General features: G+C 35.9%; 1 protein-coding gene across 1 annotated transcript in view; it reads left to right on the forward strand.

Moving 5' to 3' along the window:
- Positions 1 to 257: 257 nt before the first annotated feature.
- The window catches only part of LOC120635167 (serine/threonine-protein kinase 10), a 57,320-nt gene continuing 45,418 nt past the window's right edge, over positions 258 to 12,159 (forward strand). The window contains exon 1 of the mRNA XM_039906101.1: positions 258 to 297. The gene's annotated coding sequence lies outside the window, so the exon portion shown is untranslated. The remainder of the gene's footprint in view (positions 298 to 12,159) is intronic.

A 12,159-nucleotide genomic window follows, 5' to 3' on the forward strand; every position in this document is an offset into this window, starting at 1 on the left:
TTTAAATTTTAACTTTGACATTTCAAAATTATCTTGTTAGGTATGTTATAAAAATATATTTGTCGTCTATGGACTCTCACAGAGTACAACTAATGATATGACGTTAGTTGACGAAATCAAAATGGCGTCTTTCACGGGATAGTGCATTTATCCGCCGCACACGGGTTTCTCTCAAAAATATCGCGAATTGACCTCTTGTTCGTGCAAAAACTGTTTGTGAACTGGTTTACAGTGTTTTTTTGTGCTTATACATATGCTAAGTGATAACATTTCATCGTTAATCAAAATTTCCACAAGGTATGTCCCCTTTCACCTAACAAATATTTTAAACGATTAATTTGTATGGTTTAAATTATAAAATGTTTGAAGAAATTCGTTGGTAGGCTCGAATGTTGTCGGAATTATTTTGCTTGCGGTCCGGAAACTGCGTTCTTTAGATCAGTAGGTGAGACGGTAGTGAGTCAGACGGGTGAACAGGTTTTTTGTCGAGGACGCGGCCAGAAGGCGAGGCTGGGCTAGATCTTCACTTTTCATATCATTCATGTCGTGCAGGCATTACGAAAAGCGTCTCCGAGCGTTACGATGTCGTTTTCGTACTAATTAAATTAGGCACCAACAATTTCTCATACAACTCCCGACGCAGTGTTTATGAGCATATTTTCACTTTTGTGCGTAATGTGTGCATGGACTACAAACTTTATTTGGATTTATTCCAAATTGTACCATAACGAACTTGAATTTTTGCCTTAACATCTTAATACTCTTGTCCATATTACAGTTATACTCGTTAAAAAAAGTTTTGGAACACTATGGCTGCAGGGAAATTAGAATAATTGTTGATTAGTATGTCAGCGACTGTAATTAGGCAATTTAACACACATTTATACTAGTTAGGTGACATTCCATGCTAATGTATTGTAGACTCTAAGTACATTTGTAAATTTAGGCTTTGGAACTGTGTCACATACCTTTTCATACATATAGAAAGAAAAGAAGGTGTACTTAACAGTGCCTTTGAGTAAGCTACTAAATTGTACTTTTTAGGTTTTGATTCCAAAAGTACTTTCTATATTCAAATATGCATGTAGAAAGCACTTTTGATACTTAAAAATATAAATTATGTCATTAAACAGTGATAGGCTAGTGGTTAGGACTACAACGTCCCTTTTGGGGGACCAGAGTTTGAATCTTGGCAGACATCTCTAATTTTTATCAGATGTGAGTGTTTTGTCTGGCGGGAGGCTAGTTACCACCCTACCAACAAAAACGTGCCGTAAAGCAATTTAGCGTTCCGGTACGATGTCCCGTAGAAACCAACTAGGAGTATGAGTTTAATATAACTGCCATACTCCCTAACAGGTTAGCCTGCAACCATCAAAGACTGCATCATCAATTACCACCGGGCTGGATTGCAGTCAAGGGTTAACTTGTAGTGGAACAAAAAAAAAGCAATTAATTATCATGCTTTACAAGTACAATGCTTTTATTGCACACGAAAAGTATAACAAAACAACGTATACAATTTGGCAACCTTATCGTTTCATAGCAATGTCTTCCAGGCAATCAATGGCGAAGATTAAAAATACAGAAAATAGTTAAAATTATGCGGAATCCATGCCTGGGAGTTCTTAATAGTGATTTAAAGCCTATTAATCTGTATTTGGCCAACATGGTGGGCTACAGCCTCAACCCTTCTCATTCTGAGAGGGGGTTGTGCTAGCCCTGCACTGGGCCAATAATGTACACCCCATGCCTTGGTGTGCACTTAATTCAGTCTGTTATAAGCATTAACATATTATGATAATAATTGTTAAAACCCACCACAAACAATTAGATATTCTTATAAATGTGTATTTTATAAAAATATTCATGACAAGATCATTTCTATTCAATTAAAATACCTAAAGATTTTAACTACAGCAATCAGTATTATGCTGTACTCTTTTAACTACAGTAATCAGTATTATACTGCTATACTTGTCTTTAAAATAACTAATAAGTAACATGCACATTATATCAGTAATATATAGTACAATACATGTTATATACAATAGCAGTGTCTATCGGTTGGTATACAAAGCTGATTTTTAGCTCTTACTACTGATATATGTGTATATTCTTAATTTTTACTTCTTGATACATAATGAATAATGCTAATAAGATGGTATGTATTTTATACATACCTAAAAGAACTATCAGCTTCGCTGTGATGGTCTCCTTTGCCAGCCATCCTCAGTTACTCTGGCTTACCAGGTTATCTGTGTTTCAATACAGCAGACAGAGGTAAACGTGTAAAAAAATGAACTTCAAATGATGTTCAATGGTGTGCACAGAGTTTGTGACAAGGGTAGGTCTGAAGCACAAAGATAGCGTAAAATAGAAAAAATCATCTTACTATAGTCGTAAAAATATAATAGGCCCGTTTTGACATTTGTCATCGCGACGTAACTAGTTATGGAACCATAAGACTCTGTACTCGATACTCACGATAAATCAATTCAAGTTTGTATCAGTACTGGATTGATATTATTATGTATTGTAAAGTGTTCGTTCGTTCAAAGTATTTCTTTAACTTCACAACCAATACGCGTAACTGGCTGTTGATTATACGTCCACTTTTCAACATGTTGAAACAGAGTTAGTACTATATAAAAACAAACACAAAAATCGAGTCAAATCACTATGTTTAAATTAATGTCCAAAATAGAAGAGCCATAGTTAACGTAAAAGTAAACAATATATATCAAACTTAAACGAGCGCACAGTCAAATTTACAAGATGAGGAACGAAAAACTGCGCAGTACGCGCGGGGACGCTTCAGTCATGTGCCGCTTGGTCAGATACATCAACTCAGACTCATTATTTAGAACCCATTTTGAGAACCAAGCTCATTCGTTGCAGTAAAAATAACTACACAATATATAATTTCGATATTCAGTAAAAAAATGGTTACAGCTCTAGTATAAAAAAAAAAAAAGACAGAACGTAACTGTTTTCGGAACGTTTCGCAACAATTATAAATTGCATGCTACTATGAAGTAAGCGCAAAAAGAATACTCGCGATATATTCTTTCGTATTATTTAACGTCCCAAAAAAATTTACGTATTTTTTAAAACACTGTATGTAATTGATTTTTATTTTTTGTTTCTTTCAGTTTCGTTCCAAGTTACATTCTATGGTCTTGCACAAATGTCAAAACGGGCCTATTAAATTTTTACGACTATAATACCTACTTGAGTTAGCTATATAAAATTAGGGTAGGTAATGCTTTTGTGAATGTATCATGTGCATGCCTCTGGTGGTACCACTATAACTAGCCATGGCCAAAGCCTCCCATTAGACTAGAACAGAGAATGTTCAGAAAGTATAAAACAAGTGTCGTCTTTTAGGGTTGGTAAGGGTCTCCATATACCACAGTCTTTTGCTACTTGTTACGAGATGCAGCTGCAACCTGCAACTATTTTGATACCAACTGTTACAGTGATTTTATAAAGTGGATAATTAAGCTTTTGATAACTATAAATTCATATTTGCCACATATTTTATTAAATTGATTAGTATTTTCACAAAAATGCTAATAATTTTTATTTAATTATTAATTAGTTTTCAAGAAACAATTATAATTATATTTGATTAACAACCAATGTTCATGAGATTGAGTTGGTTGGTATTTTGATATAAATAGGACTGCAGTATCGATACACTTTGGTCCTGTATGCACTTAAACAATGCAATGATACCTGTGTCTTAGTTGTTATCAACTTACCCATTCCAAGGTGTTCCAATGCTCTGTTTACTGATGCAAAGTTTCTATACAAGCACATTGGGACATAATATTTCACATACTAGCTTCTATCCCGGTAATCTAAACCAGGACTTTTCACTTAAAAGACAACAGCGCTCACCACAATGCCTACAAGTTTGACATTATCATGCAGTATGGGGCATAAGTAAATAATAAATATAATAAATAAATATACTACAACAATACACACATCGCCATCTAGTCCCAAAGTAAGCGTAGCTTGTGTTATGGGTACTAAGATGACTGATGAATATTTTTATGAATTATATATATACATAAATACTTAGAAAATACATATAAACACCCAGACACTGAAAAACACTTAATGCTCATCACACAAACATTTTCCAGTTGTGGGAATCGAACCCACGGCCTTGGACTCAGAAAGCAGGGTCGCTGCCCACTGCGCCAGTCGGCCGTCAAAAAAGTATCTCCTATATATTATGTCTTATAATATATTTATACATAAATAATAAAGTTTCATCTAGTTTGTGTAAGTGGCCCTGCCGTACTAACAAGATATATAAATAAATAAATACATATGTAATATGAACGTACACCTATTCAATAGGTATTGAATCAGTCATGATTTTCGAAGAAAAAGTGGTAAATTTAAAGAAGAATCTCTCAACTCACCTGTGTCAGTAGAAAAACGTGTTTGATAAAATTGCATTGCTAATATCTTAGAACTTAATTATCATTTTATCATGTGAAAGTGTATTTTAATAACGATTTAAAGTCATTGATTATAATAATTGGATGAAAATAAAACTGGTTGTTAAAAATATTCTTAGTTAGTAAACTTGTTTTATATATAAATTACTAGCGCACCCAGCCCGCTTCGCCGGGCTAGATTTTGCTTTATTTTATTTAAACAATAAAATTACATCATTAAATTTTTAATTTTAGAGTCATAATATATTAAATCATTTATTTCTCTTTGTATTCATTCTCTTCTATTCTCTTCTCGAGCGGGTGAAGATCATTATCTACACCCATGTACAGTGTGAAACAGTTTGACCCTTATAACTATTACAAATACACGATTTCAGGATTCCAATTAGTGTTAGTAAAACTATATCAGATGTCAGAATAATTAGTTACTATAAAAGATCGTCAAGTTAATATCTATTATAATTAAAATTTTACGCGGTCATAGTAGAAAAATAAATGATGTATCAACTTTCTTCCGACGCACTTATCGTTAGAGTTTATCAGATAAGAGATTTGATAAAATAGTGCCTTCCACTATCGTATCACACTGTGTTAGGATGCCTAGATAAGAGATAACACTTGCACAATAATATAGGTTGCATATATTTCACTGCGGGACAGATAGCGGTGATAGCCCAGTGGGTGGGACTTCGAAATCACTTTCGGGGGGCCTCGGTTCGAATACCAGCACGCACCTCTAACTTTTAAGTTAATTTTATAAATGTTAAAATGCATATAAAAATTTTCGGAACCGACAGGATTTGAACCTGCGACACTCGGGCAATCGCGGCCTTTCACCAATTAAGCTACGGCTCTCCTACCGTCGATGCCGAAATTAGTATATGCCTTTCACATCAGTCTTTAAACAGCGACTGTAGCGTCATCTAGTAGGAAACGTTGCAGTTTCGATCTACTTTTTTCAAAGGTCCATATTACAATGAGGCACGTTTGAAACAAGAGATGACACATTGCTTTTTTATATTTTTATAATTTTTTTTCTAAGTTATGTGCGTGTGAAGCAATCGAAATGTCACTTGCTTCAACGGTGAATGAAAACATCGTGAGGAAATTCATGCCTTTGAGAGCATTATGGAGGACTCTAGTCCTCCATAATGCTCTCAAAGGTATGCGGAGTCCACCAATACACACTGGGCCAGCTTAGTGGACTGTGGCCTAAAACCCTACTCATTGTGGGAGGAGACCAGTGCTCCGTAGTCGGCCGGATAGATAGATTAGTGGTTAGGACGTCAGCCTGTCTCCGGGGGATTGAGTACGATCCCCGGTACACACCTCTAAGTTTTCGAAGTAATTTGCGCGTAATGCAATTTAATATTTGCTTTAACGGTGTAAGTGTATTTTAATAACGATTTAAATAATAATAAGACTGGTTTTGTTTGGAACTTCGTAGTTAGTAAACTTGTTTTAATTATTAATTATTGTCAATAGCGTCTGCAAATTAGCTAGTGAAAGAAAACAACGTCAGGAAGCCCGAGTTCTACATAATGTTCTCAAAGGCGTATGAAGTCTATTGATCCGCCTTTGACCAGTGTAGTAGACTAATGCCTAATCTCACTTAAACTAGGCATCGCTTTTATCGAATGCCTAATGACTTAGGCGATGCCTATAAAAACGTTTCAACAACTATCTGTTTGGTGTGGAGTGTAAGGATTGAAGAAATTATAAATAACACCATAAAGATTCTTATGCTTTTCGCGGACTACAAATTCAGCTTCATTTGCATAATAAACCATGGATTTCCGCAAAGTCACTCCTGCTTCTATCCAGTATGTAGCATTTGTTGCCACAAGTCGGCAGCGATCGCTCGATATGTCCGACGGGCAATAAAATGTGCTCGGATTTTAGTTATTGCGCAGCTCAGCTAGAAACTTGTTGAAAATAGCTCGATTTATGAACACAATATTGTGATTTTATTCTCACTTTTACCCGAGCGTTTCATATTTTGACGCGATGATTTATACTTTTATTTAGCTCTGCTAGCGTCTCTCATACGTAAATTATTGGTTGTTTTGCGATACGTGCAAAGTTAACTTATTTATCGGTTGACGTAGGTAGGGAATATAGAAATGGCACGTGTGTAAACTTTGCTACGGGTACGTGGTGACGGTAGATCTGAATACGGCTCTCTCGTACGAGGTGACTAAGGGAATATAACTGAAAACAGACAGCAGTGTCCTCTGTGCTCCACATAGCATACTACAAACACCAACCAACGAAACAATCATAGAATTCGCACTTTTTATTCAATTCGTTTTTTTATGAACACCATAAAAATGCATACGAAATTCACAAATGAACTTTTGTGCACTGACTGTGTGATGATTAAAGTAAAAAAAAAAACATCAATAATATGTGTTTTTTTCTCTCGAGCCCATATTCTAAAGTTTCATAATTATGTTATAAGTTTGCTGTCAATTTTAATGTATTCGTTAGATTTATTAGCGGCTACTTAATTGGTGTATGTGTTATTTTCTTTGTACTAATTTTAAGTATTAAGTATACTGTTTGGGCCTTAATAAATAAAATAAAAAATAAAACATCCTGTGCAATTTATTCACACACTGCAAAAGTGTAACTTCTGAAAAGTAGCCTACGAGAGATTGAGGTTGATTTAGAGTATCAGGACTATTAGGATAAATGTAAGGTTTATTATTTAGTTTCCATGGTAACTGGAATAGGTAAAAAAATGTGTAATGTTTTCTATCTCACTCTGTTCTATGCATGTATGTGTTTGTTTCTTGGACGTAGAGTATCAGACCTATTAGGATAAATGTAAGGTTTATTATTTAGTTTCCATGGTAACTGGAATAGGTAAAAAAATGTGTAATGTTTTCTATCTCACTCTGTCCAACACATGTTGGTTTCTTTACCCAGATAATATTCGGTTTCCTTGGTAACTTAAATAGGAAAAATAAGTTAATTAAACGAAAGCGACGTTGCATGTTTGCGCATCACAGTTGCCGGGCATGCAACGTCGCAAGCGAAAACGTAATGAGGTGATTCATCAGTAGATTTTACTCCTCACATTTTTCTCATACCGGGCGCCTTATATATGAAAATCGATTCTTAAGGAGTAAACTCCGAAAACGGATAAAATAGTATGTTTATTTCTGTCTCATTCTTTGCCGGCTTCATACACATTTTTGTATTTGTGTCTCTTACCTGTCGTTTTTTCCGTTGCATCCGGTCTGAAATCACAACGATTCTAAAGAAGTTTCACTTCAAAAGTATGTGTGAGCAGTCACGGGCAGATGTGAAACATCGAAATTCATAAGATAAGGAATAATGGAAAGATAAATGACTATTTAGAATAGAATAGAATTTGTTTATTTACTAGAACAACACAAACAGACTTACATACGGAGTAACCTAAAATTTTGTACTTTATTTATAACAGCTTAAGTCTGTGATGTGTCGTGCCAATAAAAAGGTTCTGACTCAGCTTAATGTTCCGGATACTAATGTACCCACAACGCTGGTATTCTGTCAGTACCTATTTAGTTGAGGGAAGTCCAGTTATGGAATCACATATAAAAACAATAATAAAAAAATATATATATATAAACTTTATAAAAGAAAGTAAACTTCATTATAGATAAAACTATTCATCAGTTATCTTAGTACCCATAGCACAATATTGGATAGAAGCAGGCGTTACTTTGCGGAAATCCCTCCTCCCTCCACCCTCCTGATCCTCGATCTGTTTACTTTCGTTTCTACACCATACAGATTCTCCAATTGTTCTCGGAGTATAGCAAGTTAAGCTTGATTTCAATAATATCCCATAACACAAGCTACGCTTAGTTTGGGACTGGATGGCGAAGTGTGTATTGTCGTAGTATATTTATTTATTTATTACAGATATAGGTACAACAACCACTCGGTTAGAACTTCGGCTTCACTTTCGGTGGGGGGGGGGGGGGGGGGGGGGGAGTTCGAATCCCAGCACACACCTCTTTTCTAAGTAATGTGCGTTTTAAGCAATTAAATAACACTTGCTTCAACGGTGAAGGAATTATACGCTGGTATTCTGTCGGTACCTATTTAGTTGTAGTAGTATTTATTATATAAACTAGCTGCCCCGGCGAACTTTTTACCGCGGTTTTTTTTTTTTGATAAATGTTATATATTTAAATAGTTATTATCCTATTCCGGACTAAGAGAAACCCAAAAAATCAAATATCATAAGAATTGGTCCAGCCGTTCTTGAGTTATAAATGGTGTATCTAACACAACTTCCTTTAACATAGATATGCATTTTTTGTTGAATAAAAATAACAAAATATTAAAATTTATTTGAAATCCCGACAACTTTTAGTACATATATTCCATCATGTATCGTGGCGATGTAAACGGCCTGTATCGCCACGCGAACAATTGTTTACCCTCGCCGATAGATACTTCATTTTAAAAATCTTTTATTCATAGTGATCGACGGACAAGCAAACTGATCGCTTATTAACAAAGCAACTTTAGCAGTTAGTTGCAGCCAGTGGCGTGCACTAGGTTTCTTACCAGGGTATGCATACAGCAGTAAATTGCATAAAACGGCAATAAATCTCCTCCTATACGAGTTATATATACATTTTAGGGTATGCAGTGCTTTCGTGCTTGTATGAAGTGCACGCCACTGGTTGCAGCGCTGTCACAACGGTGCAACGTATCGCCCTGTGCGCGTCAATAGAAAGTAAAAATAACAAAAAAAATCCCTCTCCCTTCTTATATTAAAAATGTCAATGTATTTGTTTGTAACGCTTTCACGCGAAAACTACTTAGCCGATCCTCATGAAACTTTGTACACATATTCTTTTCAAAGATACCTCCCGGTGTCGTAGTTGTTTATCATGTTAGAAGTAATAAAGGATACTTTTTATCCCGACATTAAGTTCGTGTCCTTCGGGAGAGGGGATGAGTGTTTGACGATTTTACACCATAACCCCGACAAATTATAACCGATTTAAATAATTATTTTTGTACTATAGAGGCTATAATATGTGTTTAATTTTGCCCAAACTGTGGTTGGAGATAGAGGACAGAACTCCTCATTTAAGGCTTAGCGATACTGAATACTTTAATTTTTTTAGATCTACAACTAACTTTAATGCCACATCAAAAAACAAAATCGAACGCAGACGAAGTCGCGGGCAACAGCTAGTAAAAGCATAAATGTAAAATGCCAAATTCCCCTGCCTGTGTACCGGCACAGACTGTACTGCATAACTCACAGGTTTACTCAATGTCCAAGAAGTTATTATTAATTACATCGCATTCTTTGCGAATTCGCCATCACGCCACGCATGGTAGTTATGTCGCTACACGTGCGTCTGTACGCACTTCCTTGTTACCATAACGCGCATAAGCTCGGAACTATGTTAGGTATTTTTAAATCATAGAAATCATAATGATAGGACACTAGAAATTCCCTTCGTCCCTTTGTGTATGTACTAGCTTTTTCCCGCGACTTCGTCTGCGTTTGTTTTTGTTTTTTGATGTGGCATTCAATTGGCATTCAAGTATTCAGTACCGCTAAGCCTTAAATGAGGGGTTTGCTGCTGTCCGCTGAGGAGTTCTGTCCCCTATCTCCAACCACATTCATCAGATCTATACAAAGTTTGGGCAATATTAAACACATATTATAATCTCTAGAGTACAAAAATAATTATTTAAATCGGTTATAATTTGTCGCAGTTATGGGGTAAAATCGTCAAACACTTTCATCCCCTCTCCCAAAGGAACCGAGCTTAATGTCGGGATAAAAAGTATCCTAAATTAATTCTAACACTTCCAAGAATATGTGTACAAAGTTTAATGAGGATCGGTTAAGTAGTTTTTGCGTGAAAGCGTAACAAACAAACTTACATTAACATTTATAATATTAGTAGGGATTAGTAGGGATAATGATTACGACTACTGGTAGGGTTGTGATTGCAACTTAAATAAAAAAAAAAATGTTTTTAAAACGAATATCATTGATCTATACCTTGTCACATAAACTCTGTGTGGTTTGAGATGAGGTGAGTGACCTAGTTGTCGTTAATTGTTTTACTCTTAAGTGGACCAATAAAAATAAAAAATACAAAAAAATATATATATACTAACAAAAATTGCACATATAAAGGTATTAGATAGATATATAGATATATGTGCAATACATTAAGTGTTTGAACATAAACTCGCAGTGAAGTAAAACGCAGCCGGTTCGAGTTTCTCCAAACAAGTGAGAAACTTAAATCAATGATCGATAGCGGCAAAAGGGAATTCCGAAGCGTCCACAATCGAAAGTGTGTCAGTGAACAGCGCAATGTCTTGGCTTTGATGCGCGTGTGTAGTAGTTTCGAACACAGAAAGCTTTTGTTAAACCCTAAAAATCGTGGTATGATCGATTTTAGTGTGCGGAGGTTTAATTTTAAATAAATAAATATACTACGACAATACACACATCGCCAACCAGCCCCGCCCCGCAAGTTAGCGTAGCTTGTGTTATTGGTACTAAAATGACTATTGAATATTTTTATAAATAATATACATATAAACACCCAGACACTGAAAAACATGCATGCACATCACACGAACATTTTCCAGTTGTGGGAATCGAACCCACGGCCTTGGACTCAAAAAGCGGGATCGCTGCACACTGCGCCAATCGGCCTTCAAAAATTTAAATTCTTTATTTGTACACCACTACACAGTTAGGAAAATAAAGGACGAATAGAGAGAAACACAGAAACTGGAATATAATATAAAAGGCGGCCTTATCTCTGCCAGGAAACCTTAGGATTAGGACAACAAGAGCCTTACTTCATAAGGTATGGGTCGCGTAGCGTAGAAACTATGCGCGTGTCGGTATTTTATCTAAAGTAGGGTTGTTTAGAGCATTAGAGATAAAATAATGACTGTCAACTGCTAAATTTGATGTTCTTCATTTCAATGTTGCCATGCATAGAAACCGGCCCTTTATTCAGTTGAATATGCCACGCCCAGAAAAGCGAGTTTAGGAGTTCCTAATACTTAAAATCGAAAGCGTGCCATCACCGGCTGAGATGGCATTAACGTATGCTCGAGCACGAAAGCTTTTATCAAATTAATGATTTCATTTTTCTAAATATTATCCCATTGCAGGGCAATTCCATTTCCATAGAGGGAGGTTTGGGTTTTTTTTTATAGTTAATAATTATTTGAACAAGCACATAGCACATCATCAGTACTTAACAATTATTCGTTGTAAAGTCAAAATATCCTGAGGATGCTCGGAAACCTGAATACCTGAGAGTTCTCCATAATGTTCTAAAAGGTGTGCGAAGTCCTTAACCCCTTCTCATTGTGGGTTGATATGTTGATGATGATGAGGATTAACACCTACGCCTCAAATTGATGGATGGAGTTGCTTAAAACGCACATAACTCAGAAAAGGTGCGCGCTGGAATTCGAACTCGCTCCCCCGAAAGTGAAGTCGAAGTCCTACCAACTGGGCTAAGGGTGCTAAGCCTCATGCCCCTGTTATCACACCGGCAACCACGCCCTTCAGACCGGAACACAGCATTGCAACAATGCTGCTTAGCGGTAGAAATAGGCATAGCAGCAGTACCGGACGAGCTTTGTCACAAAAAGCTAAAAGTACTAC

The sequence above is a fragment of the Pararge aegeria genome, chromosome 26, assembly GCF_905163445.1.
Source record: "Pararge aegeria chromosome 26, ilParAegt1.1, whole genome shotgun sequence".
In the NCBI taxonomy this organism is placed as follows: Eukaryota; Metazoa; Arthropoda; class Insecta; order Lepidoptera; family Nymphalidae; genus Pararge; species Pararge aegeria.